Source organism: Macaca nemestrina, chromosome 6, assembly GCF_043159975.1.
Source record: "Macaca nemestrina isolate mMacNem1 chromosome 6, mMacNem.hap1, whole genome shotgun sequence".
NCBI classification, from domain to species: Eukaryota; Metazoa; Chordata; class Mammalia; order Primates; family Cercopithecidae; genus Macaca; species Macaca nemestrina.
In genome coordinates this window covers 35,251,693-35,267,542 of record NC_092130.1, presented here as the reverse complement: position 1 = coordinate 35,267,542, position 15,850 = coordinate 35,251,693, and the positions used below count along the sequence as shown (strand labels likewise).

Here is a 15,850-nt window from a genome sequence, read left to right as displayed (position 1 = left end):
AGGGAATTCCCTTTCCTAGCCAAGGGAAACCGTGACACACAACACCTGGAAAACTGGGTCATTCCCACCCTAATATTGCACTTTACCAAGGGTCTCAGCAAACAGCACATCAGGAGATTGTATCTCGCACCAGGCTCGGAGGGACCCACGCTCACGGAGCCTCCCTCATTGCTAGCACAGCAGCCTGACATCTAACTGCAAGGTGGCAGCGAGGCTGGGGGAGGGTCGCCTTCCATTGCTGAGGCTTAAGTAGGTAAACAAAGCAATCTGGAAGCTCAAACTTGGTGGCACCCACCACAGCTCAAGGAGGCTTGCCTGCCTCTGTAGACTCCACCTCTGGGAAAAGAGCAAAGCTAAAAATGGCCGCAGAAACCTCTGCACATTTAAATGTCCCTGATAGCTTTGAAGAGAGTAGTAGTTTTCCCAGCACGAAGTCTGAGATCTGAGAATGGACAGACTGTCTGCTCAAATGCGTCCCTGCACCCCGAGTAGCCTAACTGGGAGACATCCCCCACTAGGGGCAGACTGACACCTCACATGGCCAGGTACCCCTCTGAGATGAAGCTTCCAGAGGAACGATCAGGGAGCAACATTTGCTGTTCAGCAATACTCACTCTTCTGCAGCCTCCACTGCTGATACCCAGGCAAACAGGGTCTGGAGTGGACCTCCAGCAAACTCAAAGAGACCTGTAGCTGAGGGTCCTGACTGTTAGAAGGAAAACTAACAAACAGAAAGGACATCCACACCAAAATGCCATCTGTATGTCACCATGATCAAAGATCAAAGGCAAATAAAACCACAAAGATGGGGAAAAAGCAGTACAGAAAAACTGGAAATTCTAAAAATCAGAGCACCTCTCCCCCTCCCAAGGAATGCAGCTCCTCACCAGCAACGGAACAAAGCTGGACAGAGATGACTTTGATGAGTTGAGAGAATAAGACTTCAAACAATCAAATTTCTCTATGCTAAAGGAGGAATTACAAACCCAGTGCAAAGAAACTAAAAACCTTGAAAAAAGATTTGAAGAACAGCTAACTAGAATAACCAAGGCAGAGAAGCCCTTTAACTACCTGATAGAGATGAAAACCATGGCATGAGAACTACATGACAAATGCACAAGCTTCAGTAACCAACTCGATCAACTGGAAGAAAGGGAATCAGTGATTGAAGATCAAATGAATGAAACGAAGCAAGAAGAGAAGTTTAGAGAAAAAAAGAGTAAAAAGAAATGAAAAAAGCCTCCAAGAAATATGGGATTATGTGAAAAGAACAAAATCTATACCTGATTGGTGGACCTGAAAGTGGCGGGGAGAATGGAAAGTTGGAAAACACTCTACAGGATATTATCGAGGAGAAATTCCACAACCTAGCAAGGCAGGCCAACATTCAAATTCAGGAAATAGAGAGAATGCCACAAAGAGACTCCTCAAGAAGAGCAACTCCAAGAAACATAATTGTCAGATTCACCAAGAGTGAAATGAAGGAAAAAATGTTAAGGACAACCACAGAGAAAGGTCTGGTTACCCACAAAGGGAAGCCCATCAGACTAACAGCAGATCTCTCTGCAGAAACTCTACAAGCCAGAAGAGAGTGGGGGTCAATATTCAACATTTTTAAAGAAAATAATTTTCAACCCAGAATTTCATATCCAGTCAAACTAAGTTTCATAAGTGAAGGAGAAATAAAATCCTTTAAAGACAAGCAGATCCTTAGAGATTTTGTCACCACCAGGCCAGCCCTACAAGAGCTCCTGAAGGAAGCACTAAACATGGAAAGGAACACCTGGTACCAGCCACTGCAAAAAATGGCCAAAATGTAAAGACCATCAATGCTAGGAAGAAACTGCATCAACTAATGAGCAAAATAAACAGCTATCATCATAATGACAGGATCAAGTTCACACATAACAATATTAACCTTAAATGTAAATGGGCTAAATGCTCCAATTAAAAGACACAGACTGCCAAATTGAATAAAGAGTCAAAACCCATCAGTATGCTGTATTCAGGAGACACATCTCACATGCAGAGATACACATAGGCTGAAAATAAAGGAATGGAGGAAGATCTATCAAGCAAATGGAAAACAAAAAATAGCAGGGATTGCAATCCTAGTCTCTGATAAAACAGACTTTAAACCAACAAAGATCAAAAGAGACAAAGAAGACCATTACATAATAATAAAGGGATCAATTCAACAAGAAAAGCTAACTATCCTAAATATATATGCACCCAATACAGGAGCACCGAGGTTCATAAAGCAAGTCCTTAGAGACTTACAAAAAGACTTAGACTCCCACACAATAATAATGGGAGACTTTAACACCCCACTGTCAACATTAGACAGATCAATGAGACAGAAAGTTAACATGAATATCCAGGAATTGAACTCAACTCTGCACAAAGCAGACCTAATAGACATCTAAAGAACTCTCCACCCCAAATCAACAGAATATACATTCTTCTCAGCACCACATCACATTTATTCCAAAATTGACCATATAGTTGGAAGCACTCCTCAGCAAATGTAAAAGAACAGAAATTATAACAAAACTGTCTCTCAGACCACAGTGCAATCAAACTAGAACTCAGGACTAAGAAACTCAATCAATATCGCTCAACTACATGAAAACTGAACAATCTGCTCCTGAATGACTACTGGGTACATAACGAAATGAAGGCAGAAATAAAGATGTTCTTTGAAACCAATGAGAACAAAGATACAACACACCAGAATCTCTGGGACACATTTAAAGCAGTGTGTAGAGGGAAATTTATAGCACTAAATGCCCACAAGAGAAAGCAGGAAAGATCTAAAATTGACACCCTAACATCACAATTAAAAGAACTAGAGAAGCAAGAGCAAACACATTCGAAAGCTAGCAGAAGGCAAGAAATAACTAAGATCAGAGCAGAATTGAAGGAGATAGAGACACAAAAAACCCTTCAAAAAATCAATGAATCGAGGAGCTGGTTTTTTGAAAACATCAACAAAATTGATAGACCACTAGCAAGACTAATGAGAAGAGAGAGAAGAATCAAATAGACGCAATAAAAAATGATAAAGGGGATACCACCACCGACCCCACAGAAATACAAACTACCATCAGAGAACACTATAAACACCTCTACGCAAATAGACTAGAAAACCTAGAAGAAACAGATAAATTCCTGGAAACATACACTCTCCCAAGATTAAACTAGGAAGAAGTTGAATCCCTGAATAGACCAATAACAGGCTCTGAAACTGAGGCAATAATAGCCTACCAACCAAAAAATGTCCATGACCAGATGGATTCACAGCCCTATTCTACCAGAGGTACAAGGAAGAGCTGGTACTATTCCTTCTGAAACTATTCCAATCAATAGAAAAAGAGGGAATCCTCCCTAACTCATTTTATGAGGCCAACATCATCCTGATACCAAAGCCTGGCAGAGACACAACAAAAAAAGAGACTTTTAGACCAATATCCCTGATGAACATTGATGCAAAAATCCTCAATAAAATACTGGCAAACTGAATCCAGCAGCACATCAAAACGCTTATCACCATGATCAAGTGGGCTTCATCCCTGGGATGCAAGGCTGGTTCAACATACGCAAATCAATAAACATAATCCAGCATATAAACAGAACGAAAGACAAAAACCACATGATTATTGCAATAGATGCAGAAGAGCCTTTGACAAAATTCAACAGCCCTTCATGATAAAAACACTCAATAAATTCATTATTGATGGAATATATCTCAAAATAATAAAGGCTATTTATGACAAACCCACAGCCAATATCATACTGAATGGGCAAAAACTGGAAGCATTCGCCTTGAAAACCAGCACAAGACAGGGATGCCCTCTCTCACCACTCCTATTCAACATAGTGTTGGAAGTTCTGGCCAGGGCAATTGGACAGGAGACAGAAATAAAGGATATTCAATTAGAAAAAGAGGAAGTCAGATTGCCCCTGTTTGCAGATGACATGATTGTACACTTAGAAAACCCATCGTCTCAGCCCAAAATCTCCTTAAGCTTATAAGCAACTTCAGCAAAGTCTCAGGACACAAAATTAATGTGCAAAAATCACAAGCATTCTTATATACCAATAACAGGCAAACAGAGAGCCAAATCATGAGTGAACTCCCATTCACAATTGCTTCAAAGAGAATAAAATACCTAGGAATCCAACTTACAAGGGATATGAAGGACCTCTTCAAGGAGAACTACAAACCACTGCTCAATGACATAAAAGAGAACACAAACAAATCGAAGAACATTCCATGCTCATGGATAGGAAAAATCAGTATCATGAAAATGGCCATACTGCCCAAGGTAATTTATAGATTCAATACCATCCCCATTAAGCCACCAATGACTTTCTTCACAGAATTGGAAAAAACTACTTTAAAGTTCATATGGAACCAAAAAACAGCCCGCATTGCCAAGATAGTCCTAAGCCAAAAGAACAAAGCGGAGGCATCACACTACCTGACTTCAAACTATATTACAGGGCTACAGTAACCAAAACAGCATGGTACTGGTACAAAAACAGAGATATAGACCAATGGAACAGAACAGAGCCCTCAGAAATAACCACACATCTACAACCATCCGATCTCTGACAAACCTGACAAATACAAGGAATGGGGAAAGGATCCCCTGTTTAATAAATGGTGCTGGGAAAACTGGCTAGCCATAAGTGGAAAGCTGAAACTGGATCCCTTCCTTATACCTTATACAAAAAATAATTCAAGGTGGATTAAAGACTTAAATGTTAGGCCTAAAACCATAAAAACCCTAGAAGAAAACCTAGGCAATACCATTCAGGACATAGGCATGGGCAAGGACTTCGTGACAACCTACAGAATGGGAGAAAATTTTTGCAATCTACTCATCTGACAAAGGGCTAATATCCAGAACCTACAAAGAACTCAAACAAATTTACAAGAAAAAACAACCCCATCAAAAAGTGGGCAAAGGATATGAACAGACACTTCTCAAAAGAAAACATTCATACAGCCAACAGACACATGAAAAAATGCTCATCATCACTCACCATCAGAGAAATGCAAATCAAAACCACAATGAGATACCATCTCACACCAGTTAGAATGGCGATCATTAAAAAGTCAGGAAACAACAGGTGCTGGAGAGGATGTGGAGAAATAGGACACTTTTACACTGTTGGTGGGACTGTAAACTAGTATAGCCATTGTGGAAAAGAGTGTGGCGATTCCTCAAGGATCTAGAACTAGAAATACCATTTCACCCAGCCGTCCCATTACTGGGGATATATCCAAAGGATTATAAATCATGCTGCTATAAAGACATATGCACACGTATGTTTATTGCAGCATTATTCACAATAGCAAAGACTTGGATCCAACCCAAATGTCCATAAATGACAGACTAGATTAAGAAAATGTGGCACATATACACCATGGAATACTATGCAGCCATAAAAAAGGATGAGTTCATGTCCTTTGTAGGGATATGGTTGCAGCTGGAAACCATCATTCTCAGCAAACTATCACAAGGACAGTAAACCAAGCACCCCATGTTCTCACTCATAGGTGGGAATTGAACAATGAGAACACTTGGACACAGGAAGGGTAACATCACACACCAGGGCCTATTGTGGGGTAGGGTCAGGCAGGGAGGGATAGCATTAGGAGATAAACCTAATGTAAATGACTAGTTAATGGGTGCAGCACACCAACACGGCACATGTATACATGTGTAACAAACCCGCACGCTGTGCACATGTACCCTAGAACTTAAAGTATAATAAAAAAGAAAAAATAATAATATAAATATTATCATTTGTTATAATTAATTGCTAGATATATAGATATATTAAAGAGATACTATGTATAGAAAACCAATGTTATCACCATTTATTGCTAATTGTAGTAGCAATAAAATATATTACTCACTAATGTGAACCATGAAAAAAAAAGAAAATGAAAAGACAAGATACGGAATGGTAAAAACAATTGAAATACATGATCTAACAACACAGTTTTATTCAGAATATACAAAGTGCTCTCACAGATCAATGATAATAAAAATAATCTAATAAATGTTGGCAAAAGATTTGAGTATACTTCACAAAAGACAATATATGCATTGCCAAAAATCACCTAAAAAAGTGCTCACCATCATTAGTCATCAAAGAATCGCATGTGAACATGATGTCTGAAACTTTAGTTTGCACTAGTCATCTAGTTAACACCACAATGAGATACAACTTTACACTCACTAGAATGTCTATAATAAAGACAGAAAATAAAAAGTGTTGATGAGGATGTGGAGCAACCAAAACTCTTATAAACTGCTTATGGGAATATAAAATATAACAGCCCTGAAAAAAAGTTATCAGTTTCTTAAAAAGTTAAATATAATCCTACTGTAAGTCTCAGCCATTCCACTTCTAGGTATCTATCCCAAGAAAAATAAAAGCACAAAAGGACATGCACATGAAGGTTCACTGAAGCTTTATTCAGAATAGCCAAATACTGGAAACACCTCAAATGTTCATCAGTAGGTGAAAAATGGCTAGACAAAATGTGCCATACCCATAAGATGAAATATCACTCATGTATAAAAACAGAAAAATCTATCGATACACATAACGAAATGAGTGAACTCAAAATCATTATTCTGAGTGAAAAAAAATCATATACAAAAGAGCACGTAGTGTATTATTCCATTTACATAAAATTATTAAATATGCAAACTAATTACAGTGACAAAAAGCAGATTGATGGTTGCCTGAGCAGAAGAATGCAGGATGGAGTGGACTGCAAAGGTGTGTATGAGGATCCTTTGGGGGTGATGGAAATGTTGTGTTTTGATCAAGGTAGTGGTTTCACAGGTGTGTATATCTGTCATGACTCACTGAATCGTACACTATAGATGTATGCAAAACATTTGAAGTGAATTATACTTCAGCCAAGTTGACTTAAAATAAAATAAGTAAAGTGCTGAGCTCTGAGCTTAACTCCAAGTGAAATATCAAAGGAATATTATCCTTACTGTTTCTGCTGTAGTAATTAATTATTATTGCTACACCATTGACATCTGACTCAGTCCCATTCATATTTGTAGCTTGTTTCCATTCTGATTTATGCTCAATGGATTATTAGGCCAAAGGTAGCCTTTCCTGAATTACTTAATAAAACCCTTTTTTCCTAAAAGGGTAAGTGGGAGGATCAAATGATGACATCTTATATGTGGAGGTAAACTATAAATACTCAGTTTGGTAGTTTTATTATTATTTGTTTACTCAGTTGATAGCCCCTAAGAAAGCCAGCACTGTTTCTGATAAAGGAAAAATAAGTAGACCAAAACCCTACAAATTTCACGCTTTCTCTCTGCCCTTCTCATGGTTCCATCTACCAGATGCAACTTGGAATTAGCAGATCTGATGGACATTGAGTGGGCTTGGATTTGAAGCTTGGTTCTGCCACTCGTCAGTTGTGTGAATTTCAAGGTACTTAACATCTTTTAGACTCAGTTTGTCATCTATACAATGGGCAGAATAGGAATGCCTGAAACAGTGGTTGTGAGACTTTTGAAATATACATACATATTGCATAACACCTTTGATCGAGTAAATTCACAGCAGATGGTAGTTGTTCCTATACTTTCCCCCATGGTTAAGGTATTATGTGTATTTGTTTAGCCACAGTGAGAAGTCAACCCTGGAGCTATGAATCCATTTATAGTGTGTGACATAACGCTAAGGTCTTCTTTTTGCATCTGTACTTTCTCACTTTGTGCTTGAGACGTTGCATGCCAAAGGTCAGAGTGGAACAGGGTCATACTCTATATTCATCATTCACTCCTCTTACTGCAGGTAATTTCCTCTGTTCATGTGCTGTTAATGATGTGACTATCAGTCCTGGTGGCCAATTATATGACCTAATCATGGCACCGAATCATGCTCAATTCATCTCTCTCAACAGCTCCAGATGGCATCTGAACATTCATTGGTAATAAACAGGGAGAGATTATTAAAAATAAAAAAGGACTTCTCTAATCAACTTGGATAATTACCTCAAAAATAATAATAATTCTGAATCCTCTCCATAACCCATATGGAAAACTCTAAGATTATGAAGAAAAGAGATGCTAATTAGCTATTTTCACTTTACCTAAAAAGAACAGGACCAAAGGCATTCAGTCAGGAAACTAAAATCACATCTTCAAAAGCATGTTTGATTAAGGAGAAAGTGAGACAAGCATTCAAGGGCTTGCTGCAAAGATGCAAGAACTCAAGTAAATGTTAAGGTAGAAAATGGGCCAAGGCAAATGATTTTAAATCATCCTAAATTTAGAGAAATATAGGGAGAAGCTCTTTGCTTCCTGTAAATGAAGACCTCAAAGCATCAATTGTGTTATGATATAGGATACAGATATGGATTTAAGTCAAAGACTATAATGAAGGCGTTATGTTGTTTTTAATAAGAAGAATCCAACTTCCCTTTGGTATTGCTTAATCTGCAGAAATGGCAGTATTTTTAGTGTTCAGTCTTTCAATGAGTGATGACGACAATAAAGTGCCTGTCACTCCAGGAAAGCTAAAATGAACCATTATGGATCCCTCTACAGGTAGAACCTCGGGTACTGATGGACATCCTGCGGAGTTTTAGGTACACTTACCAGAAAATGCTCTTGTGTTATATGTAGACATGCTTAATGAGGCAAAAGATAATGGATTCCTTTTAGGCACAGAAAAGCTGCTAAAGGAAATGAAATTGGGCTGGAAAGTTGGGATTTATCGGGCTTTTGTCCTTCCCAAATCAGAACTATATCATCCTTATGAAAATATTAGCAATGTGGCTGAGAAAAATGAGACTAAGTAATTACTCCATTATTTAATAAACTTGCTCTATGTAGAGAAAATTCTCCTGTGAAACCTGTAGAACTCTGCACATGAATCTATCACAGATTCTGTAATCCTGGGACCTCAAAAATACAATGGCTGAATTATGAGGCCTTGTCTTGCCTGCAAGATGAAATGATGGTTTTATTGTATTTTATGTATCATAAATCCTAAAACTACTTTTAAAAAGTAATTGTATAGGGAAATCTGTCATTTCCATCTCTCTGTTGTCTATTCCCCTTTACTCTGGTAATAAAATCTGGATTTTCCAAGATACTCCTACTATGTACTTCTTAGTCTATGTAATTTCTAAGACAAGGGATGCAAATTCTACCTTCACAAGCTCTATGGCAGCAAGTAAGAATATTGTGTTCATAGACCACAATACAGCCATCACATGGTTAGAACATGCTAAAATTGAACCAAACAGAGAGCAAAGCAGATCCAGAAGATAGGGATAGAAGTTCCAGTGTTATAATTTGAGGGCCTGGACCCAATCAGACCTGAAGCCAGAACAGTCCTGGACTCTCTCATTGTCAAAACCAATGAATGTCCTTATTTTTTTTTTAATTTATATTTTTTACTTAAGCCGGATTGAGTTGATTCCTACCACTTGAAACCAAAAGAGTCCTGGCTAACAGAGGAATGCAATTATTCTTCTTTAAAGTTGGATTGACCAGCATCTAGTAAAAAATGTTTAGTTTTCTTCACTTAGAAACTTACTTGAAGATATACCCTGGTTTTTGAGTCAGTGTCACTGCCCATCAGATAAGGGTGATATTAACGAGCTAGTAATGATTAAGAATTAGAGATTTCAAGGAACTTAATCCTTTTATAGCCTGAGAAGAGTTGTAGGAAATACATTAGACCCAGAAGGAAGATAACTTGGTAAATTTTTATTGCTAATAAAAGCCTGCCTAATTTACATAGGGCACAACAGGGGAAAAAAAAATCTCTTCACTGGCAGGAATAAAAACTGCATGGAGAAAAAAAATAAAAGGATAACTTTTTTTTTTAATGGTACTTTTATGTTCCTCCCCTCCCCCCCTTCCACTGCCCACAGTACTTACAGGAAGGCAGTAATTTACTGAGATCTAAAAATGTGTAGTATGTTTGATTAAAGGTCATGCAAACATTAAAATATTTCACCAAAAATCTCTCTGAGACAAAGAAATAGAGATGACCTGCTCTTCTCAGAACCACTCAAGTATACTTATAAGTTTATTAATGGCTGGTGATTCAAATTTTCCCTTAAGAATGTATGGGAAATATATAGCAAGGTGACAAAAGCCGAGAAGTATTATTTTTGACATCCATCATTGCTTTATGGGCTGTCAAAAGAAGTCCTTGCAGCAAAAGCAAAACAACAGCACACCTCCCACTTTCAGCATCAGACAGAATGGAAAACAATCATGGTTCCCTAGCCTGTCTTGAGCTAGTGCCTGCCTAACTCTCCATTTCCACTAGCCCAGGCTCTCAGGCACTTAACTCTCACCATATTGAATTGCATGGAGCTCCTCAAAGTTATCTTGCCACTTCTTAGCTCCAGATTTCTCCATTTTTCCAGAAAAACCCCTTCCTATGACTCCTGAAGCCCCACCAAACACACTCTTTCTTCACTTAGCTAACCTCTATATAGACTTTTTTCCTCTGGGAAGCCTTTCTTGACTCTCCTGATTAGACTGGAGACCACTCATTAGCTTTAGAAGCTTCTTAAATTCCAATTAAACATTCCCCAATGGCACTCATCACAATGCCATGTAACTAATACTATACTGTCTATCACCCAGTGCTAAACTATAAATTTCCTGGAGGTAAACATGTCTGTCTCTTTCATTATAGTAGCCTCTGTCCCTATAACACAATAGATGCTCAGTTCACGTATCTTACATATTCATTGTATGTCTGGATGCTTAACTCACTTCTAAGGTCCTTCAATGCAGTGGAATAATCCTTGGCCTCAGACCAAACCTGATCCAAGTCCTAATTCAGCAACTTAAAAGCTTGAGGACTTTGCCCAAGCTTTCTGATCTTACGTCCTTATCTTTAAATGGGGCATGTATTCTTACATCAGAGTACTGTGATTAAGATTAAATTAAACACATCTAAAACTTCTGGAATTAGCAAATTTCAACAAACATCTGTCCTTTTTCCTTTCCGTCATCTTCTTTGTTCTCCCACCCTTAATGAGTTCCTGCCTCCTCCGCCTCCCTACCTTCTCCATTATGGCTTTCCCACACCACCATTCTCCTTGTGTCTTTATCTGTATCTAATGCCTTTATCTGTATCCTTGTGCCTTTATCTGTATCTTTATTTTGTGGCAAGCTGTAAGGATCATGCACTTCGGCATTTCACGTTTATAGAACAGTAGTTCTCCAAAGTCCTTTAGCAGACTTTGCCAATCAGGGAGAAAGTTTCCACTGTTCTAAACAAAATAAGAAAGAAAAGGTGAGTTTTTTCAGAAAGCTTGTTTTTTATATTTAAAATACATGAATTACATCACAAAACCCTGTCTCTATTAAAAATGCAAAAATTAGCTGAGCAGAGTGGCACATGCCTGTAATTCCGGCTACTTGGGTGACTGAGGCACAAGAATTGCTTGAATCCCCAAGGCGAAGGTTACAGAGAGTTAACATCTCACCACTACACTCCAGCCTGGGTGATAGAACAAGACCTTGTCTCAAAAAATAAAATAAAATAAAATAAATGAATTATTTCTAAAAGAAATAAATGAAGTGATTATTGTTCATTGTTCCTAAAAGAAAGAAATGAACAGATTATTCCTCATTATGAGTTTAGGTCTCCCCCTACATTTTGGTATTAAATCTCCTTTTGTTTACTAAATGATAGTAGATTATGTATATTTTAATATTTTTACTTGCAAAATTCAAAAGCGATAACCCAATGTAAGGATGCAATATTTTTAGTTTTGCTATGTGAAATTTAAATTCTGAGGAACACTATCACAGATTCCCCAATACATGGTATGGATTGGCAAAACTGGGATTATGTAGTTGTAAGAACCAAAACTCAAGTTCCAAAGAAATTTGCTGATGTGTTAGTCTCCAAAGACACCTGAAAGAACCACACTGCCAACTACTCATGTTCTTGTGAAGTTCTCTCTCCTTTAACCTGGACTCATTCTGTGACTCACTAGTAACTAATGCGATTCAACAAATAAATGCTATTTGACTGCTGAGGCATACTTAGAAGAGATTTTGCACCTTGGACTCTTGGTACACCTGCTTGAATGAAAGTCAACCACTGTGTAAGAAGCTGGACTATTCTGTGAATTGATGCGCTGTGGGGAAGGCAAACTCATCATGTGAGGGGGCATATGGAGCAGAATAGATGGCCAAACAGCCCCAGCTATTCCAGCCAACCCTGCCAAGATGCCTAGTTATGTGAATACAAAAAAAAAAAAAAAAAAAAAAATCTTATATATTCTAGACCAAATAGATGTGATGTGGAGAGGAAGTGAGGAATCCAGCTAACAGCCAGAACTTAAACTCATCAAGTCATCCAGTAAGACCTGACATCCCCTCTGTGCTGTGTCCCAATTTCTGACTTAGAGAACCATAAGTTTAATAAAATCATTGCCACTAAACTCAGAAGTGGTATGTTATGCAGCAATAGACAATTAAAAGAATTTTAAGAACATAGAATAGCTCATACAATTGAAAGAGAGGCTTAAGAAGCAGGTCTCTGAAAGCACGTGAAACTGGGGCCTCTAGGAGCTTTAGTAACAGAAACAAATGGACAATCTCTTTTGGACTCACCATCACATATTACTATTTCAGCCTTTGAGTTACTCCAAACAAGATGAAAATTCCAGAGAGAGACAATCTGATTGATGCAGCTTGTGAATTGTTTCCATTTTTATACCCAGGGTGGATTTTTCCCAGCTAAATCACGTGGACTAAGAGTTTTGGAAGAATTATTTGCCAAAGCAAAATCAAGATGTTCTAGCAGATGAAGAAAAAAATGCATTGGGTCAAGAAAACAACAACCAAAAAGTAATTCCAAACATAAAGACTATTCTTAATTGCTATTTTTTGACTCAACCTCTTTGGCTTAGAGGCAGACCATGCTTAGTTAGCTGTCTCTCAAAATGCAAAGTGGTTAAATACAAACCTTCAAAGAGATTTGTAGTTAAGAAAATCTTAAAATATGAACTCTAGAAAAAAAATAGTAGTATTTTATTGTTTGAGAGAATTTGAACTTAATTTGTGTCTAACACTTAAACAAAGAGAATTACCCTCTTTGTAGCCTTTGGAGGAAGCCACTTGTGTTTTCTTTCTCTGACTGTTCAAAGTGCAATCACATTTCCACCACAGGATGCTTTTCAAGCTAACAGCAGATGAGGAGTTACACAGCAGAGGAGGGCATGAAGCAGTTCATCGTCATTTGTTTTTGTAATTGTTTGGAGCTGAGTGTCTTTCATTATGTTCAATGGACCCTCCATAGCCATGCTGGGAGGGCTGCCATGAGCACAGTGGGTTCGGCCATGAACCAGGAAAGCAGCTGTCTTTTGTCTGGAGAAGAGAAAGCTGAGAGTTAGGAAATACTCTCCCATCAGACATAATCAGCATGGATGGTGTCAATGTGAGTGGACTCTCTTAGTTTAAAAGATTCTTCTATGTGGAATTTTCAGGAACAAAGGCAATATACCGTACACAAATTGACCCTTTTCTTTTTCCAGATCAATTATACCTTCCAGAAGAATGATACCTATATCCACGATAATTCCATTTTGCAAAGAAGGAAAGGTTCAAACAACTTATTAATATCTGATTTAAATGCAATAGATATTTATGAGGTCTTTGTTAAGTGCCAAAGTGTGGAGCTGGGCATTGAGGTACAAAGAAGACCGAGGCAGATGAAGTTGCTGACTCCAGGGAGCTTACATTCCATTGCGAGAAGCAGGAAATTAACAAATAAATAATTTTAATAGTGATATATACTATGAGGGAAATACAAATAGCTTTGTGGATGAGATAAATGAGGTAGGAGGTATCTAGAGAAGTCAGGCGCCGCCTCTCTCATGTAGTAACAATTTAACTGTGATCTAGAGGAACAGAAGGAGTGATTCAGAAGGAAAATCTTGTAGGCAGATGACTGTGAGCACAACAGCCCTGGGCAGGGGGAAAGCTCAACCTACAAACTCCCAGGAAGCTGATGTGTGTGCAGCTAGGCAGGATGTAGCCAGGTGTGCACTTGCAGAGCATAAGAAGTGTGAATTTTATTCCATTTGCAATAAAAGGCCATTAGAGTGTTTCAAGTGAGGCATGATGAATATATTTTAAAAATCATTGGTGGCTCTGTGGAAGATCAGTTGGCGGGGTCAAATCAGAAGCAGTGAGAAGACTACTTCAGAAATTCAAGCGAGATTTGATGTTGGCTTGAACTAAGATGATGGTAGTGGCAATGGAGAAAATAAAGAAAAAAGAAAAAGAAAAGATATTTTGGAGGTATAACAAAGGGTTTTGCTAATAGATTAGAAGTTAGAGGAAGGGATGGAAAGTGAAAGTATGAGCAGGAAGAGAGTAGACAAGAATGATGCCCAGATTTACTATTTTAATAACCAGGTGGTTGGTAATGCTATTTATTGGAATGGGGAACATATGAAGGAGGACAACATTCAGGGGAAAAAATAAAAAGTTCTATATTTGGCTGTTAAATATAAGATAAATAGGAGATAGCCAAGAAGAGAAAGAAGGTAAGAAGGAATATGGGTACATCAGCCTTGAATTTAAACTTAAGAATGTAAGAATTTATGGGAGGACTTTGACACCATGGAAATGCTTTCAGAACAACTGTCTCTTCTGCTGTAACCTTCCAGAGAGTCTCTGAGTCAGCTGTTCTTTAACCTTATCTAGTTGCATCAGAATCACCTGCAAAGCATAATAAAAATTCACGTGACTGAGCCCCACATTGAATCAGTCTCCATGAGAGGGTCCGTAAACATGCACTTAACAACTCCTCATGCGAGTCTAACACCTTTCCAAGTTTGAAAACCTCTACTGTAAGGTATATTTATCAGGAAATTTTACTTCTTGACTCACCTTTCCTCCAAGCTAAAAATACTTCCTTGAAATCTTTACAAGTAATACAGCAATGCCTATATTTCTTGGTTCAGTTCTCTGCTCTTTAGAAATATAAGAAGAAACCAGGTGTGCTGGGTAGTCCTGAGATCCTAAGGATTTGTGCCACTGCCACCGCCTACGTGGACAGAAGTGAGTGGAGGAGACCAGGGAGTAATTTGCGAATGTTGTTTTTAGTTAAAAACCCCTCAGGCAAAACAAAAGTTAAAGTAACTTAAAGAAAAATGGCAATTTACTGCCTCAAAGATTTGCAGGTGTGAATCATAGATTGTTAGAGGTAAAGAGGATCCGGGAAGCAGCAGAATGGATAAACCAGCAGGATCTGACATCTCCCACTGGAGTTCACCCCTTGCCTTCAGCATTTAACCATGTACCCTTAGGTAAGTAAGTGACTTCACATCAGTGTACCTCAGTGGATGCCTCTGTAAATGCGAGAAATCATAATATCTAGCTCATAGGGTTGGAGTGAGGGTTACTCAAAATAATAGAAAAAAGGGGCTCCAAAACTACCCATAATCGTAAAGATAAATAATTTCAAGCCAGAAAAGACTACAAATACCATGCAATACACTCATATTGTACATAAGGAAACTAAGTCAGCTATACTGAGGGCAAATGAGAAATCAATGCAATGTTTAAAGGATTCCACCACTATAGTTTTCTCTATAAAAAAAAAAAATTTGAATTCATTCAGCATCCATTTCTTTGTATAAACCATATATGATTTAGAAAAAGGACCATTTGCTGATATTTATTTATAAGTTCTAAAAAATAAGTGCCTTCCCACACTGCTAAAAGGCAGAAATGCTTTCAGAGGATTTCCTGGCTCATTGCACTGAGATCTTTTTGCAAATGAAACA

The 15,850-nt window shown here is 38.1% G+C and overlaps 1 long non-coding RNA gene across 4 annotated transcripts in view; it reads left to right on the top strand.

The window, feature by feature from the left end:
• Positions 1–15,850, top strand: part of LOC105466938 (uncharacterized) — a 109,801-nt gene that overhangs the window by 14,460 nt on the left and 79,491 nt on the right. For all 4 annotated transcript variants that reach the window (XR_011624612.1, XR_011624610.1, XR_011624609.1 and 1 more), the window contains exons 3-4: positions 6,746–6,807; positions 7,401–7,491. This is a non-coding gene — a long non-coding RNA (uncharacterized lncRNA). The remainder of the gene's footprint in view (positions 1–6,745; positions 6,808–7,400; positions 7,492–15,850) is intronic.